Source organism: Sarcophilus harrisii, chromosome 1 (genome assembly GCF_902635505.1).
Source record: "Sarcophilus harrisii chromosome 1, mSarHar1.11, whole genome shotgun sequence".
In the NCBI taxonomy this organism is placed as follows: Eukaryota; Metazoa; Chordata; class Mammalia; order Dasyuromorphia; family Dasyuridae; genus Sarcophilus; species Sarcophilus harrisii.
Genome location: NC_045426.1, coordinates 379791020 through 379804489, shown reverse-complemented (window position 1 = coordinate 379804489; position 13470 = coordinate 379791020). Strand labels below are relative to the sequence as shown.

Below are 13470 nucleotides of genomic sequence, written 5' to 3'. Positions count from 1 at the left end.
ATTGTGCAGTTTTATTGGCAAAAATAGTGTATTGTTTTGTTAATTCCTTCTCCATTTTATTTTGCAGATGAACAACTGAGGCAAACAGGATTAAGTGACTTGGCCAGGGTCATGCAGCGAGTTGTGTCTGAGGACAGGTTTGAATTCAGGAAGATAAATTGTCTCAATTACAGGCATGATATTCTATCCTATGCTACCTAGCTATTACTTTGTAAATGTCAGGGCTTGTAAAACTTGTTTGAATTTAACTGAAATTTATTATTCAAATGAAAGTGGGGAGAGCGTTGTAGAAATTTCAAAATTAAACTTAGTATGCTTTGTCAAGAAGCCACAATCAGAAATTCAGGGAATATTGTTACATATGATTTGGAAGCCTTTCCTAATCCCTCTTAATGGCTGGTATTTAGTTATTTACAATTTTGTATGTCGATTGTATGTACATCTTTGTTTGCATATTGTCTCCCCTATTAGACTAAATTCCTTAAAATTGTAGACTGTGTTTTGTCCTTATGTCCCCAGAATTTAGCACAGTTATTGGTTAAATAGTAGATACTTTATAAAAATTTATTGATTGAATTGCTAATAGTACAACATGGCTGTAGGTATATCATATCTAGATTGCTAGACTACCTTTAAAAAAAAAAATGAAAAGATCTCTTTGAGAGCCAAATGTAGTCCTCAAATTGAAAGCTTTTCTTTCTCAGTTATCAAGTGAATAACTGAATTTCTATTAATTTAGAAAGTAGCAAAATGGTGGCTTTGTTTCATGAAAGAAAAAGAAATGATGTTAAATGAATGAATTGTATTAATTGACAGAAGTGGAAGCTGAAAAGATGAGATTTCTCTATGATTTTTCTGCTCCTTCAGCACTTCTTTGCTGTTGAATGCCAACTAGATTTGAACTTTAAACAACAAGGATTTGGTGACTGCCTAATATCTTGTTCTAAAATCCTTGAATTATAGTTAGAAAGTTGGGCTTGTTCCTGAAACAGAAATTTATGCAGCATCCTTACAAACTTGATCCCTTGGTTCTACAGGAAGTCATCATAGGCATAAATGTAAAACTGGATGGGATTTATTTGGGCTTATCAGACAGTAGTTTGGAATCCTACCATCTGTATTCCACAGTTAATTCTGTTTTCATTACTATTCTGGATTTTTGCCTTTTTAAACAATGAATTTTCCCCCCTTCTGTTTTTTATCTCCCTCTTTTTTTTTTTTTTCTTTTGGTCTACTAAATAAGGATTTTAATAAAAGTAAAAAGAAAAAAATGTACTTTTAATTTTGAACATTTATATTGATGTTTAAATGGCTAAACTTGTTGTAAATATGTTGGTAATTTTGCATAAAGGTTAGCCCTTTTAAGGACCAAAATACCCTAGGGTGTTAGTATGGGGACTGCAGTTATAGTAATAAAGATTATCTTGCTGATAAGTTCTCTACAAGGCCCCATGATGGTAATACCCCTAGATTTTGTCTTTAAAGAAAACTGCTGAGAGGTAATAATTTTTTTTTTTGTATGTGTCCCATTTTCATTAATGCATGGTAATTGATGGAGTTGCAGTGACTTGTAGCAGTAATGAGTTCTAAACATAATAATGCACTCTTTTCTAATAAGTGAGCACTGCTGGGGTTTAAAAGCGTACTAAATCAGTTGCTTTAGTATGAATTTATTAGTTTTTTTCAGCATTAGCTTTAATAGTAGTTATTTACATAAGCGTACATCCCATTAACCGCCATCAGGGCTGGAAAACATGCTGAACTGTTCATATTTTCATATAATTATTGAACATAATGGTTTCATTTGCATTTCTAAACAGTGATGTTTCTGTCAGCCTTGGAAATAGTGTCTTTACACAGTCCCTATTTCACATCCACTTATTTGACATCGTTAAATTTTATGCTAATGTGCTTCCCTAGAATATCATCAGTAGGACAGATGCTTGTGCTTTAATATACAAATCAAGAATGCTTTTCCCTCCCCCAAACGGCAAAGGAAATAAAAAAGCATATCTGCACTTTTTAGATATAGAATTTGTCTCCATATAAATAGCTTTATGAAATAGAACTTTCAGGGTCAAATACTGTAATCCAGTAGTTACTCCAAAATATGCTATTCTGAATACCTTACTGGGGTTAATTTCATTGTCCTGAAAGAGATGAGCCTTCCTAAATAGCTAGTTGCATATGTAAACTTATGGATCTATTTATGTAAATCTTAGTCTACAAAGGTAACTTTTCCAGTGTTTTTGAATATTTGAGACATGATCTCTCCCTTGGACATATTTTTTGTGTATCCTGTTGATGAGTCTGTTTGAGATTGTAAGCCCATTGGGTGAGATTTCCAAATTTATGTCCTGTGTGCTTTTTAGGTTCCTTTAAAAAATCCCCACCCCCACCTCCCCATCTCCATGGATTCTTAGAGATAATGCAGTATGGAAGGACTAGGCCATGTCAGCTTTGTTGGAAAATTTAGTTTGGCCTTAAGTTTGTGATTTGGAGACCCCTTTCCAAGATGTATGCATATATTATGAATCATTGGAAAGAATACTGAATTTGGATATTTGTTTGACTACTAATTCACAATTTACTACTAATGTATTGAGAAATTTAGTTATCTATCTTCCTTTTTAGGCCTCAGTCTTTTTTTTTTTTTTTTTTTTTTTTTTACTTGTAAAATTATGTATTTGGACTAGATGACACCCAAGATCGTTGGAAATTCTAAATTTATGACCCTGATAAGATGTTTTATTTTACTTTTGTTTTGAGATTTTTTGAAAATGTAAGTGAATATTTTGGTAGGATAGTTTAATGAGTTTTAAAAACCATCTATACAAAGAAAGTTTAAACCTTTCAAAAAAAAAAAAAACTACAAGATTTGCATCCTCCATTTTACAGCCCCATAGGCACCCTCCATTGCTTCTGTATTCAGGGTGGCTCAAGCATGGCTATTTGCAATTTTCTTTAAGTGGACCTGCAATATCAGAGCTGACTCTGCACAGTTCTAAAATGCATGCTTTGCAGTCTAGTAACTTAGGGTGAAAGGAGCAAATTTAAAAGAAGCTTCTTGCTCCAAACAGCTTGCTAAAAATATATTAGAACTGATATAGCATAAAACTGATATAGCATAAAGGGACTATTTGGATACAAATGTTGTTTGACTTAACAGGTCAGAAGGCAAGTGAGATTTTTGCAAGACTAGTTTTGTAGCCTGGGGAATTGCTGGTATTGAAGTTTGGTAGAAAACCAGAAGTGTTAGAAGTAGTCACCTAGTCTCCATTTTTAATACACCTCTTTTGGGCTTTACTTAAATGAAAGTAGAATGAGTAGGCTTACTACTTCATCTGTGGAAACAGATCTATTTGGATAGCCTTAAAGATGAAATTCAGAATATTAGACATGCCCTTCTAACACAGAGCAAATCAAACTGTTGAATATTCTCTGAGAAATCATTGTAATCTTGACTGATTATAAGTAAACTGACCCTTTCACCTATCATGAAAGATATTAATTACTAGTGCATCAATCAGTGAACATTTATTAAGCACTTGTACTTGCTGTGTGCCAGGCATTGTGCCAAGTGCTGGGAATATAAAGAAAGATAAAAACCTGAATGCTCTCAAGGGCTTACTAATCTAATGGACTACTACATTTATGAATAGATATTGTTAGAGGCTGTTGTTCTGCCTTCCCAATTAATAAAGAATGTATATGCCTTTTAAAAAGTTATCTACAAATAGGTGAATGGAAATGAAAATTACTTTGCCCTGATTATCAGTACTATTAACTGTCCACTAAAGAATCTCAAATTCTTTTGTCATGACACTTTCTGAAATTGAGGTGTTTTATGAGTCACAGAAATATAAAATCACCAAGAAAATATGAATCTCAAAGAGAGAGACTTTTGCAGAAATGACCATATATAGAATCACTTAAAACACTGTAGAGTTCCCAAATATATTGCAGCAAGATCTCAGTTTTGTGCCTGGCTTATTGTTCATTTTCAATATCTAACAAAATTATATATAGTAACAGAATAATTTGTTTTGAATTCTATTCTTAGCAATTTATTTTATCTATTTGCTTCTTCAATGAGACTAATCTCTTGGCTTTGTTTGAACTCTTGAACCTTTGTTATTAGTAAAGAAACAATTATGAATAAAAATATTTTAAGAACCTTACCACTAGGGAATCTTTCCTTTGTTCTAATTTTACAAAGGGCATCCATCTTCTGTGATATTGGCCAAATACTTTAGTGTTTGTAGAATTTTTGTAGAATCATTGAATAAAGTTCTTTCTCTCATGACATCTTTCATGAAATTTTGAAACCTGTGATTTGTGATATACTTTGAGAAAAAACTTAAAGAGTTTATTTTCTTCTGAATCAAATGTTTTAAATAATCAGTAATAGATAAGGTTCAACTCTTAAAATCTTAATATCCTTTAGCCGTTTATATAACTAAAAATGTAGGTTGTTATAGAATGTCATAAGCAAAATCTGTCCAGTGTGTTTGATATTTTCATTGAAGAGATCATTAATGTTTATATAGCCTATAATCACAAAAGTCTTTAAAAGTTTGAGAAAGCAAGGTTATGTGTCATTTGTTGCTAATTTCTTCTCATTCATTTAAAAAAATAGAACAATCATTTGTTTTAAAACATCTTATAAACTCTCTTTGAAATAACTTAATATCTTTAAAATTGTGTTGATACCACTATGTATTTCTTCCATAGGTACATAGTTGAATTCAGTTCTTCCTCCCAAATGCCATTATCACTTCCTTACATAACAGAGTGGGTATTGATATGATAAGCCCAGTTTTGTTTGGCTTTTAGATAGTGGTGGCCAGTGCATATGGAAGGAGAAAATTTTTTTTTTCTGAATAATAGAATACTTTCCTAGTATCCTTCCAGGCTTTCTATTGGAAGTAAAAATAAAGTAAAAATAATCTCTGTCATCAAGGCTGAGGTCCACTCATTGTCAATAAGTCAACAAGCATTTGTTAGACAATTGCTTACTTTTAAATCTAATAATGAGAATCCTCCTTATATGTGCAAATATACCTCTAACTCTAGCTTTTTTACCATTACCAAAGCAAATCAGAGCAAAGGGATGGATATATAACTTTATAGCTCTCTATAGTTACTGTTTAAATCAGTGTTTTAGTTGAGAAACACATATCCACTTGGTAAGAAGTATAGTGGAAGACAGGGGCATCTTTGCCCTTCAAATCACTCCTGTGTGATAACCTCTGCTCTTATACTTGGATTATGGTCCTTTGTCTTTTCTTGAGCACTAAAACCTATATACCGTATCTCATTCCACTTTGAAACTGGCTTTTTTTGTGTGGTATTGGATAAAATTTAAACCTTAGTCACCTGGTTTTCAGATATACTCTACCATGGAACCTGGTCAAAGGATATTCTAAGATTAGCACTCTACTGGCAGAATTGGACAAGTAGACTCCAGGCACTGAAAGAAATTCCAGCAGATAGCTGCTGAGGACAATTTTTGAAATTAGTCAGGAGCTGAGAGAGTAGAGAATTTTAAAAGTTTCTGATGATTAGTCATCAGTGAAATATATAAAAAAGCATATACTCTACAGATAATGTTTTAAATTGCCTAGTGATTCCTCTTGTATTATCTAAAGAATCAGCTAATCAACAAGTATTTATGAATGTCCACTGTAAGTTTTGTACTATATTGGGGGATACAAATACAGCTAATGAAATAATTCGTGTTTGAAATAAGCTTATAGTCTAACAAGAAAGACAGCAAGTAAATATGTAAGTTTATAGGAGTAAGGATAATAATTAAACCTGCAGTTAACTTAATATAGGAAACTCCATTAATCAATGCTCCTTCCCAGCAACTAAAGTCTTGGCTGTCCAGAATTCTGTGAGGGTGGATATCAGAACCTGATAATCTGTCATGATGCTTCAAAGTTATAGATTGGGAGCAAAGTTGTGGAAGGCTTAAATTTATAGTTACCACTGTTTGTGTGTCAGGTTATCTATTTATGTTCTTGAAACTAAAGCCTTTGGAAGCATTTCAAGGTGTCCTGATTGTAATTGGTCAAAGACTCCCTTCTGTCCCTCTAGCTGTTTATTATTTTAGTCTATTGATATGAATGTGGATAACTGTCTTTAAAAAGGGATCTTTTTGAAAGGAAAACAATCTAGCCCTTTATTTTAAAATAATTAACTTTTTATTGTGAAAGTTCACCATTTGAGTAATTGAGAAGGAAAGTGAGGGACTGAGTCCAGTCTGGTGCTGACCTGTCCAGGGAAAAGATTCAGCATTTTTTTTCTTTTTTTAAAGTGGTGACAGGACTAAGCAAACACCTTGAGCAAATTTACTTTTGGACAGAGGTAGTTCATACCTCTTGTGGCAGGAAGTTAGGTGCAGTGTAAAAAAAAGCTAGTCAGAGCGTGATAATGGGCTGCACACAGGCTTCATATAAGTTAGATTTGATAAAAGAGAAATGTGGCCTTTTTGGAGCAATACTGTACTTGTTTATTAAATGAAGCTGCTCTAATGTAATCTAGGAGATGAGCAGATTGCTTCCCTTCAGCTCTTCTGGTAGAACTAAACTGAGATTGTGAAGTGTATCAATTCCTCTGCTTGTTCTGAGTACATCTGACTAAGTGGTCCCATCAGGATATTTTTGGAAACATAATCAGATATTGATTCTGAAAACTTTTTTTTTCTTCTGGCAGTTTCCTCAGGTTTTTTCAGGTATGCTGCAGCAGCCTAATGAGGAAAATAATAGTAAGCTTTGTGTCTTAATACGTTTAATAGCCAACCTATACTGTGTCTGAACCCTTACAGTGAAAGCAGCAAAATTTAAGTAAAAAAGTTGTGCATTTATATAGTTCATTCTAATTTCAGAGTACTTTTATATGTTATTTTATTTGCAACTCCATAAGATTATAAATTGTATGGAATGTGACAATCTTCATTGTTAGACAAAGTTCCGCTTAGTTCCCTATTTGATGAAATCATGAATGTTAATAGAATCTTATTTGATTTTTATAATAGTTTTAAAAACAGGTGAGGAAGATATATTTATCTTCATTTTGAGATAAGAAAGCCAAGAGAAAATTTCCCATAAATTAAACAGCTGAAGAGTTAGAAGTTTTCTGATTTTTTTTTCTTTTTAGGGACAAAATAAAATTACTTCTGCATCTAGATTATATTTAATTGTTCTCTGGTTGTTTCATCAACTATAGTAATGTTCAGTTAACTATAATATAAATAACCAGACTTCTCAGTTAAATTTTTTTTCTTGCATTCTACTTTAGAAGAAAGAAATAATAAAAGATTTAGTTGTTAACTAGGAATCAGTATTATTATTTTAATAAGCAAACAACAAAAACAACTTCCAGTGTAGGACCTAGGATCTATCTAGGTCTGCTTTTTGTATCTACATATTGAAAACTAATTATTTATATTCAAAGGGTGTGATCCTTAATCACTAAATAATTCTTAATTATCAAATAAAGGTAAGATCATCTTTAGAATATTTAACTTATGAAGAAAGAAAATGGCTATTTTAGATTTCTGATAATAAGCTAACCAAAAGAAGTTTGTAGTTACTTTTCCTTTTACTAAAAAATGCCATTAAGCAGAATGCCCATTCACCACATAGATCAGCAACAAAAAACTTGACCCTGATATAATAATGCAGAACACTTTTATTATATATACTCAGACTGTAGAAAGGCTTTGTCAGGTTTTAAAATAGCTTTATTTTCTGAGATGGGGGAGCCAGCAGTACTCTAATGAAATGAGTCAGGAAGAACAGATTCATTGGAAAACAGTGCAGATGCTTTTCTGTGACTAAGAAAAAAACCTGTATTATTTTCAAACTCTTGATGAAAGGAAAAAATGAATATCTTTTTATGTATAACCTTGTAACTTTTAGAATTTGGCATGTACATTCATATGTGAAAGTGACTTTAAAAAATCCAATAAGGTCTTTTAAAAATCTTGGTTTTTCCTTAAATCTTGGGAAAAATCTCTAGGTTCCCCTACCATTTTCAATGAAACAACTATTTCATTATTACCTTTCACTATTTCTAATTGATATCAATTTATTGAAGAACTTAATATTTTTCCCACAAAAATATTTAAAATGTTTTTAGACCTTCACATATAATATCTAAATGACCAGTTCTGATGGACCTGGCCATCTTCAGCAACGAGATCAACCAAATCATTTCCAATGGAGCAGTAATGAACTGAACCAGCTACGCCCAGAGAAAGAACTCTGGGAGATGACTAAAAACCATTACATTGAATTCCCAATCCCTATATTTATGTCCACCTGCATTTTTGATTTCCTTCACAAGCTAATTGTACAATATTTCAAAGTCTGATTCTTTTTGTACAGCAAAATAATGTTTTGGTCATGTATACTTATTGTGTATCTAATTTATATTTTAATGTATTTAACATCTACTAGTCATCCTGCCATCTAGGGAAGGGGGTGGGAGGGTAAGAGGTGAAAAATTGGAACAAAAGGTTTGGCAATTGTTAATGCTGTAAAGTTACCCATGCATATAACCTGTAAATAAAAGGCTATTAAAAAAATAAAACATATAATATCTAAAATCTATATCGTTGATAAAGAAGTAGTCTATCCATCCAAACTAGTTAAGAAATATTTTCAGGGCAATCAGTATTAGCATTGTATCAAACACTGAATTAAATCTGCCACTTGGTTTGTGGCCAATTTATACAAAATGATCCCTTCTTCCAATACACGACTCTCTACCTCGCAGTTGATTTGTATTAAAAAATTTTCCTATTAACTATATTTAATTTATAACTTTTTTTTTGTGTTTCTCTAGTGTGGGTGTAGAAAGTTTTGGTGGTTTTTTTCTGATTTTAATTTTTCTAAAATGTGAGTTTTTCCTCCGCAGTCAGATTGTAGTACTTTCAAGGATAGGAACAATATTTAAGAAAACTAGTCCAAACAAGCATTTACAAGTATCCTTAATAAAGGTGTAAAAAGTAGTAATAAAGAAGAGCAATTTTTACAATCACATTGTCTAACAGGTACAGATCCTACTGTGATAAATTGGAGATTGTTCAGATTAGTGCCTTCTGGATAGTAAAGGTCTTGGGTGTATATCATCTATAAATCTGAAGGAATTGGGAAGATTTAATCTGGAGAAAGGTGAACTTGGAGGGAATATGATAACTGTTTTAAAGTATTTGAAAATTTACTATGTGGTAGAGAGGTTAATCTTTTTAATCCTAGAAGGTGAATTAGGAACAAAGGGTGAAGTAGAAAAAATAAATTTAGATTACATGTAAGGAAAAACTTTCTTATAGTTAAGTTCTCCAAAAATTAGACTACTTCCTTGAGAAAATACTGTGTTTCTCCTTAGTGGAGGTTTTCAAGCAAAAAGTTGAATGACATCTGTATGTGTTTTCTTGGGAAGACTAAACTGTTTCTAAAATCACTTTTAAAGCTGGTATTGTGGATTACACATCCTTTATAAAAATTATTCACATGTATACTATAACATAGACACTGGGCATTCATCCTATAATCCCATTTGTTCCATGATCAGTTCCTTCTAGAGAGGATAAAATCTTTTGGAGATTATAGACCTTACATAGTAGATACTGGATTTTGAGATTTGAGGCAATCAACACTTTTTCTTCCACACATCTTGAACATTTCACCATTTTTAGGCAATCATATTTGGATTTTGCATTGGAATTCCTCCAATATTTCTGGGAAATATTCATTTCTCTTTTTTATTCTTCATTTGATATTAAGGATCAAAATGTAGTCAAACCAAGTTATCTCTGTTGTTAATTCTTTCAAAGAACCTCCTCTGTTATTTGACATTTGTTTGGGAGACATTTGATAAAGTGATTTCATTTTTCCTAGATTAAATGCTTTTTATAGTCACCAAACAGTGATCACAGTAGGATCTTGAATTCTCTGTACCTGTCAGACAATGTGATTGTAAAAATTGCTCTTCTTTATTACTACTTTTTATTCCTTCATGAAGGATACTTGTAAATACTTGTTTGGATTAGTTTTCTTAAATTTTTGGATCAATGTGAAAGTAAATTTATGGAATAGTTGCATTTCATATGTTCTTAGTGAGCTTTTTAAAAATACGAAAATTATTTACATATTTAAATACTTTCCCTCTTTCTGGTGGCTTGAGAATGGATTCTTTAAAGTCTTCAAATTGTGTTGCTTTACTTGTGTATGTGTGTGTGTGTGTGTGTGTGTGTGTGTGTGTATTAGTTCAATTTAGCTATTTTTCCCTTTTTTGCTTTAGTGTCATTTCTACTTTTTCAGGCAGCACATCCAAATGTGGAAGTTTTTTTTACTATCCATGATAGAGAAAAAATTCTTTATAAAATCTTTACATATATATTTTTCTCATTTTCATGTGTTTGTTTCCTTTCTCCTATTTTTATTCTTAAAGCTCTTAGGTATAATTTTTATCACTTATATGTTTAAGCAAGCTTTTGTTATACTTGTTTTTCCCTCTACTGCCTTTAATATATATATATTTACAGTGCTTGTGCTCTTCTATCATCTTCTTCCATAAAATGTTGCATGTGAATTTATATATTACAAAGGATTGATTCTTGATTGCCATATATTACTGTTTGGAAAAACTGAGAAATGTTTGCCTGTTGAGACAGTTTTACAGCTTTTTTAGACTTTTCATCATCATAGTTGATTTATGTCAGTTAACTTCTGTACAAAATTCTTCTGATCTTTTTCAGTGTGTAATTCAGTTCTTTTTCATCTCAATCCTCTACCCCTTTTTGGGGAGGCTTCAATAACTTCTCTAAATAGTTCAAGTCTGGAATTATTTTAATTGTTTTTTATATATTTTTATTGATTGTATTCTTTTGTATTTATTTGCTCTTTTTTGAACATTTGGTGGTTCTGTGAAGAACAAATTTTTTAATGATTCTTGCCACTGTAATGAATCATTTTCTGTTTATTAAAATATATCTTCATTTTTTAATAATGTTATTTGATATTTACCATGTTTATATCTTGAAAGTCTTTTCTTGAAGAAGTGTTTGTAATATAGGGACATGACTTTGTGGTATAGTCTATAAATAAGCTATTGACCGCTTTCATCTTTGGAATTTTTTTTTTCTGATTAATAAGCATTATTTTCAATTTCTCTGACCCATTTTGAAAAAAAAAAAAGAAAATCCATGTAATAGACCACAAAATACATTCCTTCATTAGCAATGTGTATAATTGTACACATTTTTTTTTTAATTTTGCATTTTTAGCATGTTTTATCAGTTCTGTGGAATCATGGATGGTCAATGAATTTATCAGAATGCTCTAAGTCTTTCAAAGTTGTCTTTAAAATGCTGTTGTCATGTCTAGCTCTTTTTTCTGAGCCAAATTGGTAGATGATAGAAAAGTCATATTAAGTTTTGGTATAAGAAATCCAATGCTAATAAATGTTTTATCTATTATTTGATAATTTAATAACTTCATTTTTTCATCTGTATATTTAAAGATCTTTTATCTGTGTATTTAAGGATCTCCATGAATTGGCTACATTTTATCTTTCTAAACTTATCTTTATAAATAAATCAGCAACTGAAAAATCACTTTTTTTTCTGAATTGTCTAAGAACCCAAAAAGGATGTATACATTTGCTGTATACACAAGCAAATCTATGTTGAAGAATTCTTGATAACTTCCAGCTTACTAGACTCGGAATCACAGAATTGTCAGAGTGTGTGCCAAAAATTAAACATAATGCTCTTCGGGTTTCTCCCCAGGGTCTTTTTTTTTTTCTTTTTGCTCATCTCTAGTTTTTCAAACTAGCAAAAATTCTCCAATAATTTTTTATTGATTAACCCCACTGCATTGTATTCTTGTCTTTAGTCTGAATTATTTTTGTTCTTTTATACAAAATCTGTAGCATATTGTAATGTACTTACCTAGGCAATTTTTCCCCCTTTCTCCATAGAGCTGTATTATCTCATCTTCCAGACTGTAAGTTCATCTGAGATGTAAGTTCATTTATCTTTAAATAATTTAATGTCTAATAAATATAGTATTTGTTTTTTATTAAAGCTTTTTATTTTCAAAACATATGCATAAATAATCTTCAACACTCACTATCACAAAACCTTGTCTTGCAAATTTTTTTCTCCCTCCCGTCTAACCTCTCCCTTAGATGGCAAGTAATCCAATATCTGATAAACATGTGCAATTCTTCTATACATATTTCCATGATTTTCATGTCTCATAATAAAAATTAGATCAAAAGGGGAAAAAATGAGAAAGAAAATAAAATGTAAGCAAACTACAGCAAAAATATGTTGTGATCTACACGCAGGCCCCACAATCCTCTCTCTGGGTGCAGATGGCTCTTTCCATCATTGGAACTTACTTGAATCATCTCATTGTTGAAAAAGCCATGTCCATCAGAATTGATCATTTTATAATCTTGCTATTGCTGTGTACAGTGTTCTCTTGGTTCTATTCATTTCACTTAGCATCAGTTCATGTGAATCTCTACAGGCCTCTCTAAAATCATTCTGCTGATTGTTTCTTACAGAACAATAATATTCCATAACATTCATGTACCATAACTTATTCAGCCATTCTCCAACTAATGGGCATTCACTCAGTTTCCAGTTTCTTGCCACTACAAAAAGGGCTGCCAAAAACATTTTTGCACCTGTGGGTCCCTTTCCCTCTTTTAAGATCTCTTTGGGATATAAGCCCAGTAGATATATTGCTGGGTTCAAGGATATGGACAGTTTGATAGCCCTTTGGGCATAGTCCTATATTGTTCTCCAGAATGGTTGGATCAATTCACAACTTCACCAACAATGTATTGGTATCCAAGTTTTCCCACATCCCCACCAAAATTTATTATTGTCCTTTCCTGTCATTTTAGCCAATCTGAGAGGTGTGTAAGTGGTACCTCAGTTGTCTTAATTTGCCTTTCTCTGATCAATAGTTATTTAGAGCATTTTTTTTATATGACTAGAGATGGTTTTAATTTCTTCATCTAAAAATTGTCTGTTCATATCCTTTGAACATTTTTCAATTGGAGAATGGCTTTTATTCTTATAAATTTGAGTCAGTTCTCTATGTATTTTAGAAATGAGGCCTTTATCAGAACCCTTGGATAGAAATTTTTCCCCCAGTTTACTGCTTCCCTTCTAATCTTATATGCATTGATTTTGTTTGCACAAAATCTTTTTAAATTAATGTAATCAAAATTATCCATTTTGTATTCCATCCTGTACTCTAGTTCTTTTACCATAAATTCCTTCCTTTTCTACAGATCTAAGAGTAGACTATCCTTTGCCTTCTAATTTGTTTATTTAAGTCATGAATCTATTTCAATCTTACCTTGATATGGGGTGGTAGGTATGAGTCAATGCCTAGTTTCTGCCATACTAGTTTCCAATTTTTCCAGCAATTTTTG

General features: G+C 31.6%; 1 protein-coding gene across 3 annotated transcripts in view; it reads left to right on the top strand.

Moving 5' to 3' along the window:
* Positions 1–13470, top strand: part of KIAA1328 (KIAA1328 ortholog) — a 562551-nt gene that overhangs the window by 132129 nt on the left and 416952 nt on the right. The gene's annotated exons all lie outside the window — the stretch shown is intronic.